This window comes from Gekko japonicus, unplaced genomic scaffold, assembly GCF_001447785.1.
Source record: "Gekko japonicus isolate JY-2015 unplaced genomic scaffold, Gekko_japonicus_V1.1 scaffold5728, whole genome shotgun sequence".
Taxonomy (NCBI): Eukaryota; Metazoa; Chordata; class Lepidosauria; order Squamata; family Gekkonidae; genus Gekko; species Gekko japonicus.
The window spans coordinates 3,249-23,914 of NW_015176154.1; the positions used below are offsets into that span (position 1 = coordinate 3,249).

Genomic DNA, 20,666 nt, shown 5'->3' on the forward strand with positions numbered 1-20,666 from the left:
TGTAGCCACGCCTTACTGTACAATACCAACCAATAAGATTGTTTACATAACGGCCAATCATAGACGGTCCCGCTCAGGGAGCTTGCTGGTACCCGATTGGTTGCTTCTTCCTGGGCTACCAATACGATTGGATGGATTAGGATCCTAGCCCAGGACGAAGCTCTACGTGGCATTTCAATTATGTCGTTCACATACAGTTATGCATTCAGTGGCAGCTATTGAATACATTACAATAATAATCAACACCTGCTTGGGACAGGGGCCATTTTAAACAGTTGAGTTGTTTTTGCTGGCAGCTGGAGAACTCACTGGGAGCTCAGTCCACAGGGTCCCACAGGGGGAAGAGAGGATTCTCTCGAGTGGCCAGGAGTGGGATCTCAGTTTTGAGTGCTGGCCCAGCCTGTGGACTGAAGAGCCATCCTAGGTCCCACGGAGCACGTGAGAGGCAGTCTGAGGATCTGCTCCGACTGAAAGACTCGGCTGTGAAGAGGGTTTATTTTAAGCATTTCGACGTGCCAGGATTTGCTTCCCGAAAATGACATCCCCTTCGCTTGATCAGTGCTGTACAAAGATATCTTGCTCCAGAGTTTGTGAGAAACTGACAGGACTTCTGCTTAATGGTTTTTCTTCTTCTCTCTGTGTGTGTACATCAGAGACAATGCCTGATATGCTGTCGTTTGGGGTTTGCACATGCTGTCATAGAACAATGCGTTATGAAGGGCATCTCTCCCTTATATATAAAGCCATAGTCGGCTCCAACGTTCCAAAATGCACACCTTTAGTGTATGGACGCTTGAACTGTCAGTCAGAAGACACTGGCTGGGTTGACTGGCTGCTTTGTGCAGTCCCGCCCAGCGTTTCAAGGTCTTTTGCATATGGAAGCTGATTGGACTTCACTCCATTCCACACCTCAAACTCCCCCCCCCCGCAAGGCAGTTGGAATGTCAGTTGCATATGGAACCTGCTGTATTCTGGTGGTGTGCAGGTCCCAGGTTCATGTTTTAAAAGCTGCCTGGGGGATTATGGACCATTTACACACTTTCAACCTTAACATACCTCATAGGGTAGTTGTGCGGATCATACGGGGGAGAGGAGAATGATGTCAGCTGCTTTGGTTATTACAACAGATCCCTTCAGGCAGGGCCGGCGTCGGCATGCCTTGAGGTGGGGGAGCTTCTGGGGCCCAGGGCTTCTGGTGGGGCCCAATGCCACTGACCCATTGACTCCACTGCCCCCCGCTTTCTTTTCTTTTTCAAATTTATTTTTATTTTATTATTTGAATTATTTAAATTATCCAACAACATCCATTATGTAATACTGCATATGAACAGGAGGGAAACCATGCCGGGTATAAACTGTTATTCAACACCCAACGTACAAAAATATTCCCATCAACAAATAACTTTCAGAACTGATAACGTTTTGAACCTCATTCCCTAAAGGTCGCTCAGCCGTCCCAACCATCACAGAAAGAGCTGAACCGACTTATGTTCTGTAACGTCCAAGCCATGTGGTGTAGCATGATTGAGCACATGATGCTCAGATGTAACTGGTATAACAAGATCTGTGACAAATATATGATTCCTCTTATAACAGATATGGTGGGACAATCAGGTGCTGAGCAGTGTAACCGATTGTTAATTGATGAGAACCGGACAATTACCGAAACTGTGGCAAAATGTTGGGCAGCATGCTACTGCATCCGAAATGCACGATCAAATATATAATAATAGTTGCCTAATAGTCTCTGTTTTATCTTCTTCTTTTACTTTATTACACTCAACTGTATTTTTACAGAGTTTAATTTTACTGTCCTGAATTCAGTTATATGAATGTTATGAATGTTATATATAAGCATGTGTGTTCTATGGCTTGTTACCGTAATAAATGCCTGACTGACTGACTGGTGTAGCATGAGTTTTGTGGTAAGAGATCATTATTTGACATGGATTGTAGGAAGGGGAACCACGTCCTTACGAAGTTGGAATGAGTTCTCTGTGCCCCTGAATGATCAGTGATTAGTGTAGTACTGACCTTGTCCATAGTGAATTGTTCCCATACTTTATTCCTCCACGCATCCAATGTAGGAGATCTGCCCCCCCCCACTTTCTTGCAAGGACTCTGCCATCTATGCTTACAGCTGTACTCACCGCCTAGCTTCATCAGGGAATAGGCATGTGAGTGGTGCAGGGATCTGTGAGTGTGGGTGCTGAGAGGTCTCGTGAGGGGGCGGAGGGAAGGATGTGCACACGCAGGGGTCATTTCCTGCAGGAGCGCACAGGAGCAGAGCTCCAGCAGTAAAGAGCCCAGGGGCAGGCACATGCAACAAGCCCCACCCCCTGCTCCCAGCAGCCCTCAGTCAGAGCAAGAAGCAGTCAGGTAAGTTGCAGAGCTCTCCCCGGCCCCCCGGTCCAAAACAGTCCAGTGGCACCTTTAAAACCAAGTATTATTCAGGTACCAGCTCTCCTTCCTCTGCGAGATCTGCAGATGTTGTGGTGTGATCGCGCCCAGAAAATCCGCCTATCATCCATATCTTTAGCTCAGCAAATGCTCCATGTGAACGGGGCCTCAGAGTAGCAGTGGATCCCCGGGGTATCAGGTCTTCCACATCATCTGCTACCTGGTCCTTTTAATTTGAAATGCCGGGGATTGAACCCTGGACCTTCTGCATGTCAAGCAGATGCTCTACCACTGAGCCACAGTCCCTCCCCCAAGCGTTTACCAGCTGCGTGTCATACATAGATATCTGTCGTTGTGCCATCAGAGACTGCCCATGTTGGAGGACAGATTATGTTCCACATTTTGGGGTAACATTCAAGTGTTGAGATGTATCAAAATGCTGTAACATACTCTTAGTCTGTGGGAGTGCGTAGGTTAAAAATGTGCACGAAGGTGTAATCTCCTCTTATTTTTTAATTATCAGCTATAATTATGGTCCCGTGTGGGATACATGCTGTGTTTATTTTCAGCTCCATGCCTAAGAATTTTAAAACGTTCCCTCTGCTGAAGCTCTTTGACTCCTGTTCCGATTTATTGTCTATATGGTTCATGACAGTTGAAGGGTGAAAAGCTGAAAGCCTCCACTGATTTCTCCAGAATATGTATCACGACAGAGGGGGACAGATGTATGTATCCCCTGCAGCAGACCTGACCTTAAACAAAATATTTCTCTCCATTTGCAGAGCGTTCGCAATTTCAATTTGAAACCAGGAGGAATGTAACACAAAAACAACAACAAGAAGGTAAGCCGTCGGCCACATCTCCTCGTTAAAGATCCCCAGGACGCTTTTGAAACAAATGGAGCCAAATTCCAGCTAGAGCTCTACCCAAATCCCCATCGGCTTTTAAAGTGGATACGTTGTCCTTCAGCTCTGCTCCTAAGAATCCCTTGTTAGCCTAGCGAAATGACAGGGAATTACTCCTGCTTGTACCTCACACTGAAATGCAAAGGATGTAAGAAAGAGGCAGGACCTCCGTTTTTCCCACATTGAAAACCCACAGAGTTTTCAACCAATTCATTTGTACTTCTGTTTTCAGTGGGACTGGTCAAATGGATATGGGGGGGGAAACTCTGTCCTTTGTCTCCCTGCATGTATTTGTGACACAGTTCCCTCCATCCAATCCATTAGTCCCCTTATCTCCTCAGGGAATGGAATGGGAGGTAAGAATACGAAGACTGAGGCATGCTCCCAGTCTCTTAGGTAACACTACTTTTAAGAGGCAATGGGGCAGTTATCCCTTGTGTGTGTAAAGCTTTGGGGGCAGGGACATGAGATGTGTCATTGTTAGGGTTGCCACCCTTCAGGTAGCACCTGGATATCTCCTGCTATTACAATTGATCTCCAGATGACTGAGATCAGTTTCCCTGGAGAAAATGGCTGTGTTGAAGGGAGGGCTATATAGAAAAATTGCTTTCTGCTTTCTATATCCACATGCCTTCTCCAGTGATGTCTTTTTTATTTTATTTTATTTCCCTCTCCTAAAAAGGAGAAAATGTTATTGCTTTTACATTTCAGAAAGTTAGGAAGGGTATATAGAGGGGTAAAGAAAAGTGTTGAGTGGTGTTAAAAATTAGTATTTTAATCTTTTATTAGTAAAGTCAAAGTCAAAATCTTCTTCTGCAGCTGGACAATCGACGAAGCTGTGAGGTTTGGGTCTCCTGACTGCAGGAGGGGCCTTGAAACCTTTAGCCATTCCTGTGTTGTAGCTATGGCAAGCAACAATTGGGCACACCCATGCCCACTCGCAATTGGTTGATGGCCACGGCTAATTTGTGACTGGAATTGGGGTATAATTGTTCTGATCCCTATGGGAATGAGCGCTTGCTTAGCTCTTGCTCATCTCTTAGCTCTCCCTCCCTCCTCTTGTCATTGTCCGTGTGCACCTCTGGGTAGAGTTGCTTTTGTGTTAAATCCCAGATGCTAACTAAGGGTTTGGAATCTCTCCCTTAGGAAAAGCAGGGACTAGTGAAAAGAGGTTCTGGTGGCACATGTTTCTGAAACCAGAGAGGGTATAGACCATCTCGTGGTTTGTTGTTTAATGTACTGAAAGAGTACAGGATTCCCTCCCATTCCTGGACTGGCCTGGGTGGGCTAATCCTGTACAAGGACTCTATGGCATTGTGCCCTGCTGAGTTCCCTCCCCTCCCTAAACACTGCCCTCCCAGGCGCTATCCCCGAAATCTCCAGGTATTTCCTAACCCAGAGCTGGTAACCCTAGCCATTGTCTATGCCATGATGTCACTTCCAGGAAAACCCAGAAGTGACATCCAGTAGCTTTCGAAATCTCCAGAAAATCTTTGGTAAAACCAATAAAAACATATTAAGGTACTGATATGCCTGACTGAATTAAACCAGAGCAGTCAGAGTTAGGGATGGGCACGAAGCAAAATGAGTCACACATTTTGCCCTGTTTGTGGTTCGCAAACCAAAAGTTCATGATGTCACGAACTTCCACGAACTTTTAAAGCAGTCTGCGGTGGTTTGTGGATAGAGCAGAAATCTTTCTGTTTCCCCAAAAAAGCCACACAAACAGCTGAGTGGCGGGGAGCAGCCTTGCTCCTCACTGCTCCGCTGTTTTGCACTTTGAACGGTGGAGAGCTCCCTACCACTCAGCTGTGTTCCGTGCTTTCTTGTCTCTTTAAAGTTTAAAGGCACTGCACAAGGAAGCACGGAAAACAGCTGAGTGGAAACTGAATGGTAGCTGAGCGGTAGCAGCTGTTTTTGTCGCTTTCTGCAAACCCTGTTTACAGGGACTATGGTCCCTTTCAATGGGGTCTGTAGGACCATGAGTCAGTTTGGTTCACAAATGAACCTCCCAGTTTGGTTTTTGGTTCAGCTACGAACCAACACGAACCACATTTTTCTGGTTCGTGCCCATCCCTAATTAGAGTTATTACAAATCAGCTGATATCTTCCAAAACATTAATCTGCACTTGCTATGATTTACTCATTTTTCACAGTCCACTCAGTTGATGATACCGTCAACCCACTGCATTCTTGTCACCCTTTTAAGACCTCATTTTGTCAATTTTTTTTTACACAGTTGCTCAGAGATGTGGGGGCACCAAGTGAAGTCACTGACCTTTTCTTGGTTTTTAAAATAATCATCAATTCTTAATAAAATAATGTTATAACCATTTAAAATACTTTTAAAAAATGACTGGTGACTTTGGTTTGCTGCAAAAACCGCCTGCATGAGAGCGATCATCAACCACTTATTTGTGAGAGGTGAGACAGAACCTGCAGAATCCAGAGACCAAGAAGTTATTAATTTGCTTCCATCAGTGGTACAAAAAGGAAATTGCAGAGGAAATCTAGGAATTTACTTCCAGGTAGTAGACCTATAACAGGTTGTAACGTTTTTGCTCCTTTCTTCATGACCCCTTTATGAATAACTGCTTTTGTAGAGAACAAAGTTTAGTCCAGTGATACCTTTAAGACCAATTAAGTTTAATTCTCGATGTAAGCTTTTGTGTGCATGTACGTGAAAGTTTCTGCCCAGAACTGAAGTTTGTTAGTTTTAAAGTCCCACTGGAATCAAACTTTGTTCTTTTGTTTCAGAGCAACTTGGCTACCCACCTGCATCCATCTTCATGGAAGGTGCCACATTAATCCTGCCTTTATAGAGGTTACTCATAAAGTGGTTACCAGAAAAAAGCAAAAATGTCACACCCTTCTATAGGTCTGTTTGGAAGCGAATTACACTCCCTCTTTGCCTTCCTTATTTTCACTGCCACCAAAGACTCTCACATTAGAATTCTTGGGTGGGCCAATGAACAAGAAGGCTTAGTTGTATATAGCAGAATGACAGAATAGTCAGCACATGGGAGTGGCTCTGAGGTAAAAAGGGGACCCTTTCCTCTACAAAAAAAAAGTTGCTTTTCTTAAACATAAATAGATTTTATTTATAAGTAAAACAGTGTAACGGTTTCTGTATGGTTAATCAGTGCAATGGTTTCAGGCAGGTTCTTTTAATAGAACTCAGCCACACAGACTTATTTTCTTCACTTGCCACTTAGGGGAATGGCTTTCACACAGAACACAGATTTTTCTCACACTCTACATAGCACCTCACTCAGGCTTCTTCCTCCAACACACACTGTGGCTGATTTCGCACTAGAGCTGCCTCGATGATGCGCCGCCGTTTGCCCCGATACTATTGGTCAATTTCACACCCGAAGCCGCGGGGCTGCATTTGACCCGCGGCTTCGCCCAATTTCCTCTGCACTTTCGTGATACTCAAAAAACAGGATCACGAAACTGCGGGGGGAATCGGGCAAAGCTGCGAGTCAAAATGCAGCCCCGCATTCGGGTGTGAAATTGACCAATAGTATCGGGGCAAACGGCGGTGCAACCGCGAGGCAGCTCTAGTGCAAAATCAGCCACACTGTTCAGCACTAACTCTCACTCAAGCCTCTCTTTGAATCACCCAGTCAACTCCTCCTCCTCAGGCCAACCTACTATCCAATCATAATACACTTCACTTGCCTATCCAACCCCCCTCTTTCTTACTTTACAACTCTGTATTTTAGATTACGGCAACATCCATTTAAAACTCCACATGACAACACAGAAATAATAATTTTTTAAAAAACCACAGTATTTACATGGCAAAACACCACACAAGGGTCTTGACTGTGGAGAAGAATTTTTACGGGAATGTAGCACTTTAAGCGCTGTGTGGCACTCCTGTCTCAGTTCCGTTTGTAATAGGAACAAACGGGGACGTTTTACCCGTCGTGTATTATCCTGAGGCATACAAAAGCTTTTTTTTTTCTTCCCTCACACACTGAAATTTTGCTTCTCTTCCCTTGTCCTTTCTCACAAAACAAATCATGAAATGTTTCCCCTGGGAAGCCTACGGAGAAATCTCATCCAATCAAAACCAATATGTCAAGAATCTGTTCCATTAATACATTTTGTACACAAATCAGTGCTTCTTACATAGAGATGAGTCAACAGAATTCATTTACCTAGGTGGGAGTGGGCAGGAGATCTTCAAGCAGAGGCCGTCTAGCCATCTGCTGAGGATGCCGGAGATCCCTGGATTACCTATACTGAACAAACCATAGGAAAATAGTCTATAAGGCCCCTTTCCACTCTGTGATTAGATAACTGTAATGATGCAATTATATCTGAACCTTCTTTACACAAGTGATGAAGACAAAATCCGACACAGTTACCACTACACTACAGTTGTGAAGATGCCATTTCTATTCTTGATCATTTTGGTGCTAGATGGGATCTAACTTTGCCCTAGGGTAGCCAGGCCACAGCTAGCAACCCCCTGGGAGCCTTTGGGGGTGCACTGATGTCACTTCCATTGAAACCCAGAAGTGATGTCATGATGTCATAGGGCACTCTAGGATTTACAAAAATGCTATGGTAAATTCATTGCTGGCAGGCAATGAAGGGGTTCACCAGTAGGTTCCTGCTATAGCAGGAGACCAGGCAACTCTCCTTTGCCATGTCAGGCAGGATTCCTAAATACCAGGCTGGTCAACCCATACTGCCCTGACTTGGATAGCCCAGATTAGCATGAACTCATTTCATTAATTTTCATTTATTGGATTTATAACCCGCTTTCGCCAGAAGGGGAGCTGCGGTGGCTCAAGTGGTTAAGACGCTGAACTGCAGGCTGTGGAAGGTCGGTAGTTCAGCAGTTCGAGACCCGGGTGCCGCATGATGGAGTGAGCTCCCATCTCTAGTTCCAGCTCCTGCCAACCTAGCAGTTCGAAAGCAAGAAATGGCAAGTAGATAAATAGGTACCACTTCGGTGGGAAGGTAACAGCGTTCCGTGCGCCTTGGTGTTTAGTCATGCTGGCCACATGACCATGGAGATGTCTTTGGACAGCGCTGGATCTTTGGCTTTGAAACGGAGATGAGCACCGCAACCCTAGAGTCGGATTCGACTGGCTTTCGAGCAAGGAAACCTTTACCTTTACCTTCTTTCTCCAGAAACCAGGCTCAGAGCGGGTAACATCATTAATAAAAACATTCAACAATCAAAAACATTATAACTCGTGATTACAATACATCCAATAAAATACATAATAATTAGTAAATATAACCAACTGTACAGCTAAAAGATCTTGGAAGATAAATAGGGTCAGCCCTGGCTAGTATTTGGATGGGAGACCTCCATGGAATACCAGGGTGGTGACTAGGATGCAAGCAATGGCCAACCACCTCTGAACATCTCTTGCCTTGAAAACCTTACGGGGATCACCATAACTCAGCTGTGACTTGACAACAAAACAAGTGCACCCCCTACCCCTGTTTATCACACACCATCCCTTCTAGTATAGCAGGCAAACAAATCTACTGCCCTTCTTTCTACAGTATCTTACTTTTTTGACGGCCAGCTATAGCCAAAGACCAGCTGCTGATTGGGTTTCACTCTTGTGAGCTCAACAGCAGACCACAGAAGACCATTAGTAAGCACAAATCCTTAAAATTCTTAAAAATAAACCTTGTATACATCTAAAACCCAGCTTATATTATTCTAAATTTATGTTCTACACTGGATTCTCCAAACATTCCAAGTTATAAAAAGGCACAACATAGGTATAATTTCTCCTCCACGAGTATTAGACAACAGTAGATTGCTCTTTCTTTAAATCAGAATAATTGGATTAGGAAACTGGCTATGTGAATGCAATACTAACTGTACTCTAATGTAGTTGTTTCCCCTCAAGCGGCTGTCTAGCTCACATGGTGTACTACAGAGATTTAGCAAGGAAATCTCCACACTCCAGTTCCTGGTGATAGATTTTCTTTCTTTTACAAATACTTATTTTGAATTTCATTATCTGATTTCACTGCATATAGCGACATGCTACCTCTTTCTCTTATCTTTAAACCCCCTATATAAAGTAATTCCTTTTGTTACCATTTTATCCATTTACTTCACAGCTAAAATGAAATATTAACATTGGTTCTTTACTTGTTTTAAAAGTTTGTTTTATACAGCACACTTTTCCTTGTTTACAGCACGCCATATTCATTGAGGTAGGTTTCCCAAAGAATTCCCTCTTCTACATATCTTTCTTCCATCCCTCATCCTATCTTCACATATAAATTTAAAGGTTTTAAAATAAATCAGAATCTGAAAAGACAAGCAGTTTCCCACAACAGTTTCAGGAATATAGGATTTATGAGGAACTATTCCCAGTAGTCATGTATGGCTGCAAGAGTTGGACTATAAGGAAGGCCGAGCACCAAAGAATAGATTCTTTTGAACTATGGTGCTGGAGAAGACTCTTGAGAGTCCCTTGGACTGCAAGAAGATCAAATCAGTCAATCCTAAAAGAAATCAACCCTGACTGTTCCCTGGAAGGCCAGATAATGAAACTGAAGCTCAAATACTTTGGCCACCCAATGAGAAGGGAGCATTCACTGGAGAAGACCCTGATGCTGGGAAAGATTGAAGGTCAAAGAAGATGGGGACAGCAAAGGATGAGATGGTTAGACAGTGTCATAGATGCAACAAACATGAAACTGAGCCATCTTCAGATGACGTGGAAGACAGGAAGGCCTGGCGTGATCTGGTCCATGGGGTCGCGAAGAGTCGGACTCGACTGTGCGACTGAACAACAACAACAATTCCCTTGGTTAGCTTCTTTAGGAGCTTTAAGAAAGGATCAGACAAATTAATTAAGAGATCTAAGAGATCTGTGTTTCAGAACATAAGAGAAACCATGTTGGATCAGGCCAATGGCCCATCCAGTCCAACACTCTGTGTCGCAGAGTGGCCAAAACCCAGGTGTCATCAGGAGTCCACCAGCAGGGCCAGAACTCCTAAAGCCCTCCCACCGTGCCCCCAAGTACCAAGGATACAGAGCATAACTGCCCCAGACATGGTTCTCTCCCTTAGCTCAGCCCTATGGTGTGCTCTATTGACTATTTCTAAAGGGTAACCTCTCTGTAAAAACTTATTAGAGAGTCTGGAGGCTTCCCTCTCATAGTCTACTGTGAGAGTAGCATTCCTTTTAGCCCGTAAGAACCGCCCAAAAGGTAAATTATGTCTTAAATGTTTTGCATGAAAGGAAGTGAAATGCAATGAAGAATTCTAATCTATCGCTTTAGGAAATGGACGTACTGCTGAACAACCTTGATGGACAAAAACTGTAGTGTCTAAAAAGTTCACCTGAGAGTTATCACCTACAAAAGAAAACTTAATGGAACCATGTATTGAATTAAGCCATTCCATAAATCCTAAAACAAAAGACTGGTCATCTAAGATCAGGAACACATCATCTATGTATCCTTTGTAATAAATCAGATTGGGGGGGGGAAGGATTGTTAGTACTGTTCTCAATCCAATAATTTTCAAAGTCATGCATAAAAAGGTTTGCAAAACTGGGAACAAATGTACTTCCCATGGCTACTCCTTTTATTTGCCAAAAAAAGTCCTCACAGAATCTAAAAAAAACTTTTCAAAAATTATGTCTGCAAGATCAAGTAGAATATGGGTGGGAGGCATACGAATATCCCTTCTCTCTAATGTATTGAGAAGACTCATCCTCACTTCTTCATGGGGTATGTTCGTATGTAAGGAAGTGACATCCATCGTCAAAAGGACTGCCTGTGGGGGTATAGGAACCCCTTCTATCTTAGAAATAAAATCCTTCGTGTCCCTTAAATACAAGGGAATTTGAACCACAAAGGGTTGCAGGAAGGAATCCAAATATCAAGATAAGGGTTCAAAAATAGAATTCACCCCTGAAACAAACGGGCATCTGGGAAGTGGAATGCCAGGTTTATGTATTTTTGAAATAATGTAAAATATGGGAAATCTCGAATATGTATTAATAAGAAATTATGCTGTCTGTGTGCTGATATAATCGAGCGCTAAACCCTCTTTTACAGTGATTTTACTAATGTTCAACACTTCATCTGTTTGATCATACTCTACCCTCCTATAATAATTCACATCCATAAGTTGTTTTCTCACCTCATACACATAAACATGGTGGTCCATAAGAACAATGGCCCCGCCTTTAATCTTCCCCTTTAATGATTCTAGTGGAGTCATCAGAAATCTTTTTCAAACTGTCTACTTCATTACGGGTCAAATTATATTTCACGGGTCGTTTAGTGAGTTCTAAGGACTCAATGTCTTCTTGTACCCTCCTCTCAAAAACTGAAATGGAGGGAACATTAATAGATGGTACAAATAATGATTTATTCATCAGTATATTAGGAGTACAAAAACTGGAATTTCCAAAAAACACTTTTAGCTTAAGTGTTCTTATCAACTTAAATAAATAAATCCTCATCCGAAAAGCATTGTACTTGGACGTTATCACAAACGCCAAACCTAAATTTAGCAGTCTACATTCCACCTAAGTGTTTTGGAAGATAACCACTAAATCCTCCCTTATGTGTGTGTAAACTTCATATCCCAGTCTCTGCTCCCCCCAATGCTCCTGTCCTCCTCCCCCAATGCTCCCGGCTGGCAACCTCACCACTGCCACCAATGAGCTAAGAGTACTCAATGAATAGATGACGTGACGGCTCCTGTGGTGTCTGAACATATTAAACATTCAGAGCCGCATTCACTGAGCCAGACCATTGGCCCATCTAATCCATTACTGTCGACATTCTGATTGGCTGCAGTTCTTCAGGGTATTGGGGGAGATCCTTCTGTGCCCCACTACTTGGTATCCTTAATCTGAAGTTATAGGAGTTGAAACTGGGACCCTCTACATGAAAGGGATAGATTGGATCCAGACAAAATTTTCCTTCAAGAAAACAGAACTTCCATGCTTCCATTCTCCCACTGTGGCCCACTCATCTCCACTAAATGCTACTCCTGAGTAATAGGAGACTTTAAGGAATGACACGAGAGGGATATGCAGTGGAAAGGGGGAATTGGTAGAACTGGCTAATTTAGTCTGGATCCAACCTGGCATTCTCATCCACTGACCTGTGGCATCCTCTTCCTCCTTAAAGTAAAGGTAAAGGTTTCCCTTGCTCGAAAGCCAGTCGAGTCCGCCTCTAGGGTTGCGGTGCTCATCTCCGTTTCAAAGCTGAAGAGCCAGCGCTGTCCAAAGACGTTTCCGTGGTCATGTGGTTGGCATGACTAAACACCAAGGTGCATGGAACGCTGTTACCTTCCCACTCAAGTAGTACCTATTTATCTACTTGCAATTTCTTGCTTTCAAACTGCTAGGTTGGCAGGAGCTGGAACTAGAGACGGGAGCTCACTCCCGTCATGCGGCACACTCGGGTCTCGAACTGCTGAACTACCGACCTTCCACAGCCTGCAGTTTAGCATCTTAACCACTTGAGCCATCGCAGCTCCTTCCTCCTCCTTAATTTTACTCTAATCTGGAAGTTTAACATGAAACACTTTTGTATGCTGACTCCGCCTTCTGTCACAGTTGGAACAGAAAGACACAGAACTTTGTAATTATGAAATTTGAATATTAATTTCCCCAGTGATGAAACACATTTGGATATCCTTTCCATCGCTTGTAAACTCTAATTTCTTGTGGTTATACCTTAATTAGTTCTAATCAAATTCAGCATGCGGAGTTGGCCTTCCCTTGGTTTCTCACTGATCTCTTTAACTCTGTGGAAATGAAATGGTGAAATTGAGAAGAACGGGGACTCTTAACAATCTGGAGGAAGGGAAGAGCCCTGGTTACAGAAGACTTACCCTGTACACACTAAACCTTGGCTACCTGAAGTTCCCTTCCTTTCTCACTGTGGTACCAGTTCTTTCTCTTTCTTAGTTCTATCCTAAGCAAAAGTATACCCTTGAGTTCAATGGATAGGTCAATGCATTGAGGTCAACGCATAGGATGGCACTGTGTCACCTAATCAGGCCCTGGACTCTGGACCCACCTTTCTTCCTTCAGCACTAATCCAAGTTACACTTGGCATTTTTTTCATTCCAACTACCAAGGGTTCCTGAACGTAGTTAAACATGCTTCATTCCCTTGCTCAATAGTGGTAGCCCCCATTCCTTTGAGATGAGTAAGATGGGACTTTTCTCAAGGTGGACAGTTGGCGTCCTCAAGATGACTGGCTTTTACACAGGGTTGGTTTTTTCTCCATAGTGCCCTTGTCCTGGACTTACCAAACCATGGCTGGTGGTGGGGGATCCCTCACCACCAGCAGGCACTTCCCACTGCTGCCCAGCTGGCCAGTGGGGAATAAATAAGGGGAAACTGGGGGGGAGGGGATATCAGCTGCATCCTTGTGCAGCCCCAGCCAGCGTTAATGTACCTTTAAGAGTAGTTGAGATGGGGCTTCCCCTCTCCTTGCAGTAAAAGTTGATGGACAAAGAAACGGAAAAGAACAATAAACTCTTATCTTTGCGCCTCTGAGCTCAGGAAATCACTCTTAATGAGCCAGTCAGAGGGAAGCTTCTGGGACCCCTAACTGTGGACTCCAATTCCCAGGGTGCAACTACTCTTAAAGGTACATTAACGCTGGCTGGGGCAGCACAATCCTGGCTCACTGAATCACTTCCTGTACTCCCGGAAGTGACGTCAGTGCATCGCCGGGGACGCTGGGGATATTGTGGCATTTGGACGAAACTCTATGGTTAAATCATAGAAGTTGTTGTTGTTGTCAGCCATTCAGTCGTGTTTGACTCTTGGCAGTTCTATGGGCCAGCTCGCTCCATGTTTTCCGATCTTGTACTGTTTCCTTGAGTTGTTCCATGCTCAGGCTGAGGTCGACTTTTATGGTGTCTAGCCCGTGTTCTTTGGGGGCCCGGTTTCCTTTTGCCGCTAAGCAATCCAAGCGTAACTGCTTTTTCTAGTGAGTTCTTCCACATGACATGGCCGAAATCATAGTAATGGTAAAGGTTCCCTTGCTCGAAAGCCAGTCGAGTCCGACTCTAGGGTTGCGGTGCTCATCTCCGTTTCAAAGCCGAAGAGCCAGCGCTGTCTGAAGACATTTCCGTGGTCATGTGGCCAGCATGACTAAACACCAAGGTGCACGGAACACTGTTACCTTCCCACCGAAGTGGTACCTATTTATCTACTTGCAATTTCTTGCTTTCGAACTGCTAGGTTGGCAGGAGCTGGAACTAGAGATGGGGGCTCACTTCGTCATGCGGCACTCGGATCTCGAACTGCTGAACTACTGACCTTCCACAGCCTGCAGTTCAGCGTCTTAACCACTTGAGCCACCATAGAGTATAGCCCAAATCATAGAGTTTAGCCCACATGCTAGAGAGCCCTCTGCAATTTGCTGAAGGCCCTTCTGGGTGCATGGGAATCAACACAATGCTGGCAACTACAACACTGTTTAGCCCCTCCCACCCAACAAGCTTAGTTTTCCACTGGTTGCAAGGAGGTACCTGTCAGATCCCCCTCAGCTCTCTGCAATGCCTTTGTGGAGAATGTGAGAACTGGTACTATATTAATTGGTGACACTATCTGTTGATGTTGGATTGTTAATGGTTTTATTTCTTTTGTTGCCTGCTGGACAGATCTTTATATACTACATCGAGCCACCTCATTGGTGGGAAAGGTGGTGGTATAAACCTTTTCAGTAGAGAAATATTAGGGGACTTCAGGTCTCACACGGAGACGATCATAAGAAAAAGGCTGAAGCTTTAGCTTGGCGAGTTACCCGAGCTTGTGTGTTTTGTGGCATTGCTGTGGGAAGAGAAGTTCTCTTTCTGAAAATCGTTTTCAAAATATAGCCACTGATTTCTGATATTCTGTGTTTTTGCCCCTCTTTTGAAAAAGGGCTTTTGTTTCCATTCCATTCCAATGCACCCTTTCATAACTTCAGCCCTTGCAGTTGTTTTATGTTAAACACTACAGGGTGGTGCTCTAGCAGGAGAGGGAGGCTTAGGAAGATACTGCCTGCTTCTGAGCAGGGCTCTTTTTTTAGAAAAAGCCCAGCAGGAACTCATTAGCATAATAGGCCACACCCCTGACAGCACATCTCATTAGCACATTAGGCCGCACCCCCATGTTACCAGAAGTGTCGACATCCAGCCACACCCACCTTTTGCTTCTTATTCTATTTACCCAGCTTGTCGTCAAGACCCAGGGCCTTTTTTTTTGTAGCAGGAACTCCTTTGCATGTTAGGCCACACACCCCTAATGTAGCCAATCCTAATGAGTTTCTGCTGTTGGGTGTGGCCTATTATGCTAATGAGTTCCTGCTGGGCATGGCCAACTCGGGAGCCAGCCGGAACTCCGTTCCTGTGCGTTCCTGCCCAAAAATAGCCCTGCTTCTGAGCATCTACAGGGTGAAAGTCTGAAATCCTTTCCCCTTCCTGCCCTTCTCGCTTTTGATCAAAAAATTAGAGCAGACTCCAAATTCTGAAAAAGGAGGGAAAGAAATGGGCTTGTTGGATTTCGGGTAGAAATTGGGTAAAAGAGGCATTAAGAGAATTTCTCTTAACTACATTAGTATTTTGAGACTTCAGGTTCTTCAACAAACACAGAAGAGAACTGTAACAACCTCCCCCCTTTAGATCCTGCAGTCTGCAGGCAGTATGGTGCCTTTATATTAGCCAAGTGTGCCATTTATCTTACATTAAAAAAAATGTTATTCTGTGTTTGCCAGACCAGCCCAGCAGTAGCCATTGTGCTTCAGAGTCCAGCATTCAGCTGCTGCATGCATGACAGCCCTAGATTCACATACAGCTACCCATCATGGCTAGTGTTATGTATTGGGACTGGAACATTCCAGGACTGTTTCTTCCAGAGACTGGCTGAGCTTGGAGCTCTAGAACAATAGCCCACCAGGACTCTGGAGGTGGCCAATGAGGAATCGATGGGTCTGACAATGGCCTGTTGTTGGTAGTCGTTTGGGGAAGTGGGTGGAGTTTCATGCTATTTAAACAGGGCAGTTGCCCTGGCTTTTGGCTTTTTGTTCTTGCTGAATCACTAATAAAGGATCACTAAGCTTGGGGTCAGACCTTCCATGGAAACCAGTATTTAACAGCTAGGCATATCATGAACTTGGACACGAGTTGCCAGGCTAATTTAGGGTCTCTTACAAGAGATGTGAAATGCAAGTCGGGCTGGGGTTTTCCCCAGCCTGATTTGCATTCCACATCTGACCTGGACTCATCTTCAGAGTAGTTTGGGGAGCTGAAATCGGCTGTAGAGCATGGCTTGGCAGCAGGAGGGGCTTCAACCTTCCCTCCTGCACTGCTTTTGAGAGCAAAAAAATGGCGGGGGGGCTGTTTGTCCCACTGCCAGTTCCATGTTTCTGTCCACATGCCCTGCCCCCATTCTGAAGGTGAGTCCAGGTCAGACACAAATGCAAATCAGATCGGGGAAACCCCTAACCTAACTTGCATTTCACATCTAGTTTAATGAGATCCTTACTTTGCCCAAACTCCCTTAATGACATACAGGACAAGCCCTGGGTCAGATTAGCTCAGTGTGGCCTGGCAAAATTAATCTTGAGCATAATAATTCCATCCTGAACAAATCTGCACCAGCACAAAAGCTGCTTGTACTATAGGGTCAGGTGCTAGGGATGTGCAAAAATAAAAATAAATTAAAATTCGGCCCATTCGGATTCAGCCGAATCGGGCAGAATCAATTTCGGCTGGCAGTAAGACTCCCGCATGTCAGTTTTCTCACTACAAGCCGATTTGGGAGTCTTTCGGACAGCCGAATGTCAATTTCAGGCCCATTATATCCTATGGGTCATTAAAGTCAATGGCGAAAACATAGGGTATATTCTGGGGGCTGGAGGGGAGGGAACTTGAGGGAGAGACTCCAAACTTGCAGGATAGCTGCTGGAGCCTCTCCCCAAGATACCAACCAAGCTTCAAGAGCATTGGACCAGGGAGTCCAATTCTATGGGCCCTCAAACAGGTTGCCCCTATCTCCTCTATTGTTCTCTATGGTGGGGAAAAAAGTTACTATATGGGATATCATATAGGAAAAGAGTCTGCTCCTGTGATCAAAAGTCTATTGAGGATCTATCCTGCATCACATTTCAATGTTCAAGATATGAGGTTGCATGTAATAGATTTTTGTGGACCGTAATATCCCGTTTCCCAGGAAGGTCAGATCAGGAGAAATTAGTTATGTTACTGACAGACAGAGACAAATTCATTCCTCTCCAAATGGTAAGATTTGCTCCTGCCATTATGAAGGATAAAAAGATGAATGGGGCATGCTGACCATAGTATGTCTGACCCGTGACTGCTTCACTCTGGGTCAATTTTTATTTGTCATCTTTTATTTGTCTCTGGATTGTAAAGTCTTTCTTACTTACATCTAGATATACAGGAGGAGGAGGAGGAGGAGGAGATCGGATTTTTACCCTGCCTTTCATTTGAAGTCTCAGAGCGGCTTACAAACTTCTTTCCCTTCCCCTCCCCACAACATACACCCTGTGAGGTAGGTGGAGCTGAGAGAGCCCTGACAGAAACTGCTCTTTCAAGGACAGCTCTGACAGAACTATGGCTTGCCCAGGGTTATCCAGCAGCTGCCAGTGGAGGAGTGGGGAATCAAACCCGGTTCTCCCACATTAGAGTCCATGCACTCAACCACTACACGAAACTGGTGTAATTATGATTTGTATTTGCATTTTAATGCTAATTTGAAAATGTTTAATTTTAAAACTACTTTATTATGTTTTCCCCTTTTAATTTTATCTTGGTGGAATCTCCACCGTATTCTCCATTGTTGCTATGGCTTTTCTTTGCCAATGCAATCAAGACCGGCTGATTGTGAATTAACTAAGGCTGCGTCCCAGCATGGCTGAGGGGGGAAAGCTGATTGGCCAGAATGGGACTGCTCCACCTAAGTCTGCTCTGCATAAGCCAATCAGGATGCGATGCTGTGATGATATTACTTATTCTCTTTGTACCACCCTGAGTACAAATGGTGGGCTGTAAATCTAATTAATTCATTTTTTTCCCTACTTCCACTGCTGGTATATAGCAACACTCTTATCCAGGGCTCTTTTTGTAGCAGGTACTCATTTGCATATTAAGCGACACACCCCTAATGTAGCCAATCCTCCAAGAGCTTACAGTAGCGCCTGTAAGAAGAGCTCTGTAAGCTCTTGGAGGATGGGCTACATTAGGGGTGTGTGGCCTAATATGCAAAGGAGTTCCTGCTACAAAAATAGCTCTGGTTGACCCTGCTGAGGGTGGTGGTGGTGAAATTGAAACAAGTCTGTTCCTTGTCAGTCAGTGTCCAGGGCTACGTCCTGGCCCCAGCCTGGTGGGACATGCTTCTGATTGAGAACAGGAGACCTGTTGCGGTTTCACAGGGCCTGTAAAACAGAGCTGTTCCGCCAGACCTTTGGCTGAGGCAGCGGGCATCCACCAGCTGGCCTCCCTACTCCCTACTGCCGCTACATGAGACCAGCATGGTTCAGCACTGGCCCACTTATTTCCCAGCTGTAGAAACTGGAATCAAATGCATTGCAATGCCCATTCTAAACATTTTACATTTGGTTTGTTGTATTATTTGATTGTATTATTTTGGATTGTACAAGTGGAGACCCGCAAGAAACCTGGCGACCCTAAACTGCTGCCAGGCCTAGGGTTGCCAACCTCTAAGTGGGGCCTGGAGGATCCCCCCCCCCCAGAATTACAACTGGACTCAAGACAGCGGAGGTCTGTCTCCCTGGAGAAAATGGCTGCTTTGGAGGGTGGACTCTGTGGTATTATACCCAGCTGAGGCCTCTCCCTTCCCCAAACCCAGCCATCATTAGAGTCCACCCAAAACCTCTAGGGATTCCCCAGGCTGGCACTGGCAACCCTTGTCAGGCCTGGCCCCAAGGCTCCCCCTCCCTCTGAGGCCAAAAGAGGCCAGGAAAGGGCCCCTTCCCCACCCTTTTACTGACAGAGCCAGTTAGAAGCCCCCCCCCCTGCCCCAAACGTTCTAATCTCTCTCACACCATTGATGTCTGGCATTAGATCCCTGCAGAGGCCATTTCAAAAGCTATTGGGGGGAATTCAACCCTCCCTGAAGGGTTTTTTTTTTTGCTTCTTGGATTTTTCTGCAGGCACAGGAAGTCTACTGACTATGTAGGAAAAGCTGTTGGGGGAGAGTGAGCCCTCTGTTGGCAGAAATAAGTATCCGCACAATCCTCCCGCTGTTGGAATTAGATATATAGATTCTATTTATTATTGTGAGCCGCCCTGAGGTAAATTGAAATAATAAATAAAATATACAAAGCCAACCCTATTCCCAGATATTTATTATTTATTTATTTTATTTCACTTATACCCCGCCCTCCCTGCAAGTGGGCTCAGGGCGGCTTACATAGGCACAGCTGTGCAATAAAATACATCAGGATTAAAACAATTAAGGTACCAAGTGCAATAAAAATAGGACAAGTTAAAACAATTAAAACAAAAACTCACATCTTGCAGGATACATTAGCAACTAAAATACCCACTCCCTATTGTATATCGCGGTGGGATCAAAGGGGGGGGGGGATGCCCTGGGCCAAGATGTTCCATGGAGTGATGACATGGAGTGAATCTAGATGATATGCTAATAAAGGTTTATGAATGAATGAATTAGCGAATCTAGATAACACCACTCCTGTAGTTGTTGCAGAGAAAAACTGGCTAAACTGCTGGGAAGGAATTTAATTAAGATAATGGGTAGGAATGCCAAACACACACACACACACACACACACACACCTGGAGGTCAGATCCTTGTTGGCTCCAAGAGAATGGATTGTGACCACAGAGAAATGCCCAGAATTGGGTCCAAATCCCACTGTCTCAAAAATTTGTTACACGCTTAAGTTTACAACTGGTATGCTGCTCTTTCATACTTTTCATAGGTTTGTCAGCTGTTACCTTTTCCTGTGGCACGAAGATGTGCTGGGCTTTTTAATGTTTGCATTTCTTTCGCCTTCCTCCACTGCAAGAGATGCTACGGGATCGTCATAACTCAGTCCATTGAGTTCCAGATGGCAGCAGCACCATGATTGGCTTGGAGGGTAAACCTACGGAGGACAAGCGAGTTTCTGCTCATCAGAAGTCAAGGTCGCCTTTTGCAATATGATGAGGTGAGATTGAAAGCCTCGGCCTCCAGACTGGCAGTTACTGATCATTTTATTTATCCCTTTTCTGCCCCCAAGTCCTTCCTGTGTACACCTATACACAAATCAATGTTTTTAATGGGGCCCTTCAACGTCGGCATCAATCGATGTACCTATACGCCCTTCTGCAGCAGATGTAGCC

At 44.6% G+C, this 20,666-nt stretch overlaps 1 non-coding gene across 1 annotated transcript; it reads right to left on the bottom strand.

Moving 5' to 3' along the window:
* Positions 1–2,634: 2,634 nt before the first annotated feature.
* TRNAV-GAC lies at positions 2,635–2,706 on the bottom strand. The gene has a single exon. It is a non-coding gene; the product is annotated as a tRNA-Val (tRNA).
* Between the last annotated feature and the right edge of the window lie 17,960 nt (positions 2,707–20,666).